Source organism: Phascolarctos cinereus, unplaced genomic scaffold, assembly GCF_003287225.1.
Source record: "Phascolarctos cinereus isolate Bilbo 61053 unplaced genomic scaffold, phaCin_HiC Scaffold_2;HRSCAF=192, whole genome shotgun sequence".
Lineage (NCBI taxonomy): Eukaryota > Metazoa > Chordata > Mammalia > Diprotodontia > Phascolarctidae > Phascolarctos > Phascolarctos cinereus.
In genome coordinates, this window is record NW_027555625.1 from 303,880,243 (window position 1) to 303,890,965 (window position 10,723).

General features: G+C 37.7%; 1 pseudogene; it reads left to right on the top strand.

Moving 5' to 3' along the window:
• The first annotated feature begins 5,109 nt into the window (after positions 1 to 5,109).
• Positions 5,110 to 8,223, top strand: LOC110211290 (N-acetyllactosaminide alpha-1,3-galactosyltransferase-like; annotated as a pseudogene).
• The last annotated feature ends 2,500 nt before the right edge of the window (positions 8,224 to 10,723 follow it).

Below are 10,723 nucleotides of genomic sequence, written 5' to 3' on the forward strand. Positions count from 1 at the left end.
TCTCATCCAATTCTTTATATGGAACAAAAATCTCCCTCCCTAAAACTGGAACCCACTGATTCAAATTCTGCACTTGGGAGTAGGTATCTGAAGATAATCATTAAGCCCTCTTAAGTCCTCTTTTCTCCAAGACAAACAGTCTCTGTTGTTTCAATTGATTCTTGCATGATATAATTTCCAGGCCCCTCACCATGCTCTTCTGGATGAGCTTGACTTCCTCCAAATTACCTCCATTTTGTTACTATTTTTTTAAAAACTTCCCATAACTGGACAACAACACTATAGACAGAGACAAAGCATTGTGGAATTATCACCTCCCTTATTATCACACTCTGCTGCTATTATCTCAGCCCAAGATTACATTAGTTTTTTTTTTAATTACTTGGTCATGCTGTTGACCCATTTAGAGCTTGCTGTCCACTAAAATTCTCAGGGCTGCTAAGACAGATCTACCCTCTCCAAAATGACTAAGTTCAGTTTTTGAACATGTATGAGTTTATTTTGCCTCTATTAACTTTCATCTTGTTAACTTCCTCAGTGAAACTCTCGTCTATGTTTTCCCATAAGTTCTCCAGTGTGGGTCTACCCAATGTGTTGTGGGCTTCTTTGCTTTCTCTTCACATCGTGAGAATACCAATGGAGTGCATAAACTGTCCTTTGCTTATCCCTTGTTATTGTCAAGTGATAAGCCCTTATTCCTTTTGGCTCATAAATTTTTGATGACATCTTTTACTCTACTTCTTGGCAATATCTTATTTATAATGTCTGCCTCTACCATGTGCCTATCCATTGCCTTTTGGGTAATTCTCAACTTAAAGTCTTCAGTGACTCTAGTATTTTATGACTTATAGCCAGACTTCCTTAGCTATCCTTCCTAGCATCCAAAATTTGCCAAGTGTGCCATTCAAGTTCTTGATAGTGTAACCCTTGGCTCAAAGGGGCAGTTGTGTGGGACTTTCTTTTCATTGGTGGAGCTTGATTTCTCAATGCTGCTTTCCTGCATGAGGGGTGTGTAGAGTTGGTGAGAGCTAGAGAGAAGAGAGATCCAGGCTCTTTCATCTTCCAGTCTCAAGAGATAATGTGGCATTCCAATCTCTCTTCAGGACACTAAAGGGAGAGAAAAATTCTGGAAAGAACCTGACCTGTACAGGAGCTAGAAATCTCTAATGTGTTCCTATCACCAGCTTGCTATACTAGAAACTTCAGGGAATTTCCCGTTGGATGAGATCTGGGACTCTCTCTCTTAGTTGAATTGAGTTATCTCATTCCCAGTGAAAGAGTTCCTTCATTCCATAAGATCTCATTCCCAGTGAAAGAGTTCCTTCATTCCATAAGATCTATCCACTGTGCCACCTAGATTGCCTTTTTGCATTTTTTGACATTATTTGCAGCTCCTTCTTCCTGGATACCATCTCCTGTTTGGTTTCCATTACTTTACTCTGTTGTAGTTCTCTCTCCATCTGATCAGTTGCTCTTAGTATCTTTCTCTAGTCCAACACCCTTCTTCCCCTCCAGTGTGGGTGTCCTCCAAAGTTCTTCCCTCTGCCTTCTCTCCTTGTCCCACATTCTCTCCCATGGTAAACTCATTCAAACTTCTGGATTCCATTATCACCCTCTACTTAGGCAACTCCCAAGTCTCATGTATCAAATCCCAATATCTCCCCCTAAATTCTAGTCCTGTATCTTCAACTATTTTCTGGGTATCTTCACCTTGATGTGATGCTTAGCACCTTAAATTCAGCATGTCTAAAATGAAACTTATCTTTCCTTATTCCCTACTTCCCTGTATCTGGTAATAGATAGCACCATCATCCTCTCAGTTACCCCAGTTCAACATCTTCTTTTTCTCTTTTCCCTTCCTCATTCCTACTATTCAAGTTTTATCATTTCTACTTCCATTATACTTCTTGAATGAGGCCCTTTGTCTCCACTCACACAACCACAAATCTAGCTTATATACTCACCACGTCCTGCTTAAACTATTGTAATAGCCTTTTAACTCCCATCCTCCAGTTTTTCCTTTTACCAGTTCATATTTTGTCACACCCACACTATCGTGTACTAATATAGAAATGTACTCTACTAGAAAATTAGACTCATCTTCTCTAGGCCTCCTCATTTTTCACCAAATCCTTTAAGTATAGTGAAAATTGAGTTTATATCTTTTTAACATTGATTTGTTGTCCATCACCTTCCTCTTCTATAAAACAGTGGATTGGTGCTGGAGAAACAAGGTGGATGATTGTTTTTTAAAGAACTAGTCACAGGAGGTTAGTGCCTGAAAGGTACATATAATACTTGGATCTTAAAGGGATATTTGGGCGTCATTGGAAAGTGACATCTCCAAGAGGATATTAAGTAAGTTTTTCTCTTTTTTGTGTGTCTCAAAGGATGCTGAGAACTACTGAACAGCCAAGAAGCAAAACTTACTTACTATTAATCTTAGTTTTGGTCACTGTAAAAAACTTCTTCTAAATCTAAAAAAAAAAAAAGATAATATGACTCCATTTTCCATTTCTTGAAAGTGATAAAGAATATAAATTACAGATGCATTATTGGTAAGGTCCTTTGTTTTACAAATCTCTTCTCCCCTTATGGGTTAGGCCCTGGTTCTGGTTGAAAAGTGGTGAGGTAGCCATGATAGCTGGATGATAGGAGGCTAGGTGAATAGGAGACATGCTATACAGAAATATATTATTATATTATATTTTATTTATTATAATATTTATGCTATATAATATTTAGAGTAAGTACTACATTTAGAAATACATGTTATATTAGATGTATTATATATGTATGTATATGTACATAGACATCTGTATGTGTGTAAACATATATATATATATGATACACGCATATATCTATTATAATATGTTTTTAAATATATGTATATAATATATGATATACATACACACATACGCGTCAGCTCCAAGTGGGCACCAAGAAGAGTGGTTAGCCAGCCTCTAGGGAAGGTCCCTGGCTTAGGCACTCAGCAGACTGGTCAAGCACAGCCACACATGGGCATCCCTGCCAAGACAACAGGGCACACTCAGAGACTGAGTCTTAATCCTGAAACCACATAGATTTAACTTTCTCTAAACTGTCTATGCTGCTCTTAGGTGACTATTTTAGGACTTCACCTCATTCAGAACCTTCCCATCCCTACCTACCCTGGTTTATTAGTCTTCCTTCCACAGGGGCCAATATACACAGAAGCATTCTGAACTAGAGTAAATATCCCTTGCTTCACTCTCTTTACTTTCAGGAAGGATGCAACAGAAGGACCTTACCACCATCCAGAAGAAGCCTACCTGTTACACTGGTTTAATACTGAATAAGAACAAAATCTCTGCCTTACAGGAAATGTATACAGGGACAAAGCTCAATATGAGATGGTAGGTTTGTTCCATGGCATCAGCCTGGGGGAAGATTCCAGATGTTGAGGGAGACAGGTTGGATTTTATTTTTTTAAGCCTCTGTCTCTTTTCTAATACTTTTACATATTAAAAAAATAAAAAGAAAAAAAGGCAACCCCAAGCCTGGGTTCTTACACAAGTTTAATGAAAAATTTGGTATACTTTCCTTCTCTCTAGGTAGAGTGGGGTAGAGTAGGAAAAAGTCAAAGAATTTTTTAGAGGTAACTATTATTACCGTCATTTTATAATTGAGAAAACAGGCACTCAGAGAAGGTTAGTAACTTACTCAAAGCCACACAGCGGATAGGTAGCTGAACAAGTGTACAACTTCAGGTCTTTTGTTACCAAATTCTGTGCTGCTTCTCCCCATGGCCTCTGTCTACCTAGCCATGACCTCTTTGCATCTTCCACTAGCAAATATTTCTATCCTTTTATTTTCTCTGTTGGAGAACAATGGAAGGGATGAAAATAAGGCAGAATTGGTGAATTCAGAGGAAATCTGGGCTATTAAGTGGAAATTCTATTTGATCATGAGTTCCTGCCTAATGTATATAAAGCCATTCCTGATTTTAAGCAAATTGTATGAAAAAAAAAATTCCAAGTTACCAAAAAGATAAATTAAGGGATGATTATTTAGAATAATAAAGTTTTAATGCAAGAAGAGACCTTAGCAATCAATTAGTCCATACCCTTGAATTTACAGACAAAGAAATGAAGGCCCAGAGAGATGAGGACCACTGAAGTTGTACAGCTAGTTTTTGGCAGAGTTGAGAATCAGATAGTTTCCAAATGGAAGTGATTGCAGTTAGCCCAACTCCTTCACTTTACAGATAAGGAAACTGAGGCCCAGAGAGATTAAGTGATTGACTCACCTTGGGATATCTGGGCAACAAGAAGTATCCAGGGGTGGGGGACCTGCCACCTCGAGGACACATGGGCCCTCTTGTTCCTCAAGTGCGGCCTTTTGACTGAGTCCAAGTTTTACAGAACAAATCCAAAAACAAAAAAAGGGGATTTGTTCTATGAAATTTGGATTCAATGAAAAGGGCACACTTGAGGACCAAGAAGGCCCATATTGCCTCGAGGCCACAGTTTCCCACTCCTGAACTAGAGTCTCCCTAACCCTAAACTCCAACTAATTCCATTACCTCACCTAGCCTCTCTGATAAAGCCTAGTTCTCCAGACAGCCTTGGTAGAAACAATGATAAGATTTACTTTGGGGGTGAGGGTGGGGGGGAAGCACTTAGATTGAAGCATACTTTTTTCACCTTATTTTTCTTGTGTTTTTCCCTCCACAACATGGCTAATATGGAAATATGTTTTGTATGACTTCATATGTATAATTGATATCATATTACTTACTTTCTCAATGCCTTGGGGAGGGGTTGGAGAGAGAGACAGAACTTGGAACTCAAAATTTTTAAAAATTAAAATATATTTTTTTAAAAAAGAAAAGAAAAAAAGCACTTAATGAAAGTAGCAGAGAATTTAGGAGTCTCAGATGCCTGAGAGAGGTGACAAAAATAAAGACCTTGATGTTCTTTCCATCCTCCTTTCCCCAGTATAGTCCCAATGCCTACATGAATTTTTGTTGTGGAAGGTGGACCAGTTTTGACCCAGCCCTCCAACACGTTAATGTGTAGATGTAACTAGAGGTGGCATGAGCTTCTTTTAACCACAATCATGATTTCAAATAAATAGCCTGGATACATGAGGAATGACACATCTGGTGTCTCCTGAGGCCTTTCCTGGAGAAGCCATGGGAGTAACTGTTCTAGGCTGTCTGCCTTGTTATGCTGGGAAGTTGTAAGACTATGGTTCATACTCAAGCTTCCATTGTGATGGGGATTTAGGGGGTGTCATTCCAAATAGTCAACTTTGGTCACTGACATCAGCTCCCATCTATGTAAAAGTGGGTTTGTTCACTTTTTTTTTTGTTCTGTATGTTGTTATTGTTGTTGTTTTTCAACAGAATACGCCTAGATGTTCTAACTGCAACAGACTGGTATGGTCCAATTGCATGGGAAGTCACTTACAAGAGAAAATACCTAGACCATCATTGCAAAGAACAAAATATCACCAGGGGCTTGTGTTTGCCTTTGGAAGGTAGGTGTAGGGAATGACTGCTTTTTCTTTCCATCTTCTCATACTAAAATAATTGGGGAGACTTCCCCTGCCTCCATACTTAAGAAAGACTACCAAACTGCCCATCAGTAACCTTAAATACGTCCTTAATCCATTATTGGTAGTAATGCAAGAAGGTGCTTATACCCAGGATTTCATGTTTCCATAGCCACCAACACTGATGCATAAAAGAAGAGAACCAAACTTGAAATCAGATGGGACCTGGGTTTGACTACTGATTTTGATATTTATTAGCTGTGTAATTTGGGGTAAATCATTTCATATTTCTAAGCCTCAGTTTCTTCATATATAAAATAGGCATGATAATATCAATCATATCTACCTTACTGGGTAGCTGTGAGATGATATATAAAAAGCACTTTGCAAAGGCAACCCTTGGGTCCAGAGACACTTTGACCTCTGACATTTGTGTCAGAGAAACTTTCACTTTTCTAGACCACTGATGCCACTCAGGTAGAATCTGATAACTTCAATCTCTGGTCATCTCCTTTTGAGGATTACCTACTTATAGCCTTTAATTTATCTTTTGAGGAATTATTCTGGTTCATATATATTTGCATTGATTTCCTATATGTCTTGAATATCAGACCCTGAAAAGAGAAATTTGTTGCCAATTAGGTGCACAAGGTTCAGAAGCAATCTGAACATAATATCATAGTATTCAATAAGCCCAAGGACGTCAAATACTGGAGTAAAGACTCTTGGAAACCTACTTTTTTTCTCCCTGTTTTACCTTCCAATTCTAAGTGCCTGCTCCAAGAACTTTTCAATTTTATATTAATCAAAACTTTCTACTTTTGTTTCTTGTGATTCTTTCCATCCATTGTTTGGTCAAGAACTCTTTTTCTATCCATAGTTGTGGAAAGTATCTCCTTTCCTTCCCCTCTAAATTGTTTATAATATGCCCTTTTGTACCTGGGTTGTGTGTAGGATTGTTACACAAACTTTACATAAAAGTACATAAAAATCCCTCCCATGTGGAACATTGTCCTTTGTACACAGTAGACATTTCTGGATCCCAAGTAGCTCTGGCCCCATCCAGGAGCTCAGTCTCTAAGTACCAAATCTTTTGGCAGAGGGAGAAGGAGATGACAAAGGGAGTGAAAGCAGAAATGGAAACCTCTCTCCCTGGTGCAGACTAGGACTATGAGTCCCTCCCTCGGGGGACATACAAGGGAAGGCAGTATGTCACAGTGGAAAGAACACTGATTCTATTATCAGATGATCTGATGTTAGATTCTACCTCTGAAACTATGTGACCTTAGGCAAGTTCCTTTACCTCCCTGGGCCTCAGTTTCCTTATCTGTAAAATGAAAGGATTGGGTCAGATGACCTCTGAGCTTCTTTCAAGCTCTACATATATGAAACTATGAACAAATATGTTAATTTGAGCAAATTTGCTAAGTTGATGTTGAATAAATAGAAGAAAAACTTGGTGCTCTAGCTTACAGATTGTCAAGCACACCTTTGCTTTTTCTTACAAAGGTAGAGTAACTTGGCAGAAGAGTGGGGCTGGCTAGCACAACCCTTCAGTACCAATAAAACACGGCTCCAAGAGTCTAGTGTATATGGGCTTCAGTAGCACAATTTTTTTAATACTATGTATCTTACTGATGACATCTGTGAAGATAAAATTGCCTATTTCTCATTTATTTCTTAGGTATGGATATAAAACCTTGAAGAAATTCATCAGATCTGCTGACAAATATTTTATGGTAAGCCAGAAAGTTATATTTTACATCATAACAGATAACTCCATGAAGATTCCTCCAATTGTGTTAGGCCCTCTTCGAATATTCAGTCTTTGAAATCAACAGGGAGAAAGGTGGGATAATAACATGCTAAGGATAAAGATCATTGGGGAATATATCATAAGTCACATCCAGGATGCAGTTGACTTCCTTTTCTGCATGGATATAGATCAGATCTTTAAGAATAAATTTGGAAAGTCTCGTGATGGAAAATGCTGTCTACATTCAGAGAAAGAACTATGGATTTTGAATGCAGATAGAAGCATACTATTTGCTCTTTTTTTTCTTGTTTTGTTTTGTTTCTTCTTTCTTGTGGTTCCTCCTATTGATTCTAATTCTAATGTGAAAACATGTTTAATAGGAATGTATATGTAGAGCCTATATCAGATTGCATGCCATCCTGGGGAAGAAGGTAGAGAGGAAGGGGGAGAAAATTTAAAACTCAAAAGCTTATGGAAGTGATTGTTGAAAACTAAAAATAAATTAATTAATTTTAAAAAAAGAATGAATTTGGATTGGAGACTCTGGGTAAGTTGCTTGCTCAGCTCCAACTCAAGTGGTATTCAGAAAATTCTCCATCATGAGAGGCGGCCTGATTCAATAGCATACATCCCTTTTAACCAAGGGCATTTCTATTATACTATTGCAGTGTTTGGGAGCTCATCTCAGGGAGTTCTAAACCTCACCCAGGAATGCAGCAAGCGGATGCTTCAGGACAAGGAGAATGAAACAGAAGTTGGGGGGGCATGATGAAAGTCACCTAAGCAAGTATTTCTTTTTAAACAAACCTACTAAAATCTTATTACCAGAATACTGTTGGGACTGTTGTCTGGAAGACAATTCACATGCTAAATTAATCAAGATGGGTTGGCAGTCAAAGAACAATAATAGGATTAAAAATAATCCTTGATCTGTGATTGTCCAATTAAATTTGTGGATTACAGAGCCTGTTCTTCAGACCAATTCCTAAGGAAAGAAGCAAGTAAGAATTTTTAAAAGTCAAAAACCTAACAAAAAAACTGTCTTCTTAAATAGCACATGCATATATTCTTTTTGTTCTCTGAAATAACAAACTTTCTAACTTGCATGATGTGGGATAACAAATAAATCTATGGTAACTGGGGACATAAATGCACACTGACGTTAGGGAACAAGTCTAAAGGGAACGAGTTGGTTTAACAAACAGTTGTTAATCATTGAGAAACACGTTTGGCATAATAAAATATGAGAGGCTACATTCTAAGTAAACAATGATCTGCCTGTTTTAGTTAAATAAAGTCAATATCCTCTTGGTAGAAGGGCAGTTGTACTGTAGGTACAGAATGAGGCATACACAGTCAGACACTGTCAACATGGTAAACAGGTTTTTCTTCTTCACTGTATTTCTAAGAAGAGGGCTCTATAGGAAATGGGTGTGTGTGGGTGTGTGGGTGGGCGTGTGTCTGTGCGCGTGCAAGTGTGGAGAGTACTGGGGAGTGAAAAAGATGTTTGGTTTTTTTAAAGCATTACTGAGGTATTTTGAAAGTTAACAGAAATAAGAATAATTTAGTGAGGATAACAGAGGTCACGGTTTGATTTCCTGTGACTGTTTAAAGTACAACCTTAGGTTTATATAACTCTGCCATATATCAGGATAATACTCAGTTTGGATATGATGTAACATTATCTAAGTTTGCAATGGTTATTTGTCTGTCCATGGCAGATGGATCATTTGAGGATTCAGAATCTCAGAGATGCTATCAGAGCTCATAGGCTTAAGAATGTAAGGATCCTCTCTAGTTCTAACTCTTACCATACTATTGGTAACACCATGTGGGTATCAAACAGTGATGGGGGGGAAGGGTGGTTGTATAAGAACAAAGCCCTGGTCCAAATGAATTTAAAGGTGAATTCTATCAAACACTTAAAGAGCAATTAATACATATACTACACTAATTCTCAAAAATTGAGAATTCAATACTCTGTAAAATTCATTTCATATAATATAGTCCCAATGACTCAACCAAGAAAATAAAACAAAGAAAGACAACTATAGGCCAGTAGCTGAAATAACTGACCCCTTCAGTACTCAGTGTTAAAAACCTATTTAGTGAGAAACTATTAGAATTTGAAGTGAATATTCAGTTTTTCCCATGAACTATCAAGCCAGGTTTTCCCTATCCTGTACTTGTGAAAGTAATATTCTTTTCTATTGATTATTTTTAATTTTTTTAATTAAATTTTTCTCACTTAACTACTATGTTTTCTTCTCCCTTTCCCCATAAAAAAAGAAAAAATCCTTATAACAAATAGTCACACAAAACTAATTTCCTCATTGATCATGTCTCTGAAACTATGTCTCATTCCGCACCCTGAGTCCATCACTTTTCTGCCAAGAGGTGGGTAGCAAGTTTCATTGTTAGTCTCTAGAATCATGGTTTGTTGTTGCATTGATCAGAATTCCTAAGTCTTTCTAAGTTGTTTATCTTTATAATGCTGTTGTTAGTGTACAAATTATTTTCCTGATGGTTCAGCTCATTTTGCTTTGTATCACTTTATCCCAGGAGCGGGGAACTTGCAGCCTCAAGGCCACATGTGGCCCTCTAGGTCCTCAAATGTGGCTCTTTGACTGAATCCAAACTTCACAGAACATATCAAGGTTTGGATTCAGTCAAAGAGTTGCACTTGAGGAACTAGAGGGCCACATGTGGCCTCAAGGCCGCAAGTTCCCCACCCCTGGTTTGTACAAACTTTCCTAGGTTTCTCTGAAACAGTTCCATCGGTAATTTCTTATGGCATGATAGTATTTAATTTTCTTCAAATTCCATAATTTATAGAGCCAATCCCCAATTAATGGGCACTTCCTTAGTTTCTAGTTCTTAACCAACACAAAAAGAACCAATATAAATATTTTTGCACATGTGTTCTTTTCTTCTTTCTTTGACTTCTTTAGGGAAGTATACATTGTTTAGTAACTTCTGGGGTATAATTTCAAATTGCTTTCGGAATGCCTGTACCCATTCACAGCTCCACCAAAAGTGTATAAATGGGTCTGTTTTCCTGCATCTTCTCCAACATTTGTCATTTTCCTTTTGTATTTGATATTAAATTTTATCCTTATGAAGTTTTGAATAATTGAAGTTTTGTGGTGACTGACCTATGCATTTTAGGAAGACAAATAGAGATGGGAGGCAAGAAAATGGTTAAGGGGCTGTCATAAGACCAGTTAAGAGGGGATGAGAGCCCTAGGATGGTAGCAATGGAAAAAGAGAAAGGAAAAAATGATAGAAATATTATAGCATTGGACAACCTAACTAGGTTTGGGGCAGAGAGCATTGGGGGAAATGGGAAAAGGCAGGATAGGCAAAGGAAGTGATCCAGAAAAACTCCATGCATTCAAGCTTAAATGACTGAGAGAACAATAGTGCCAT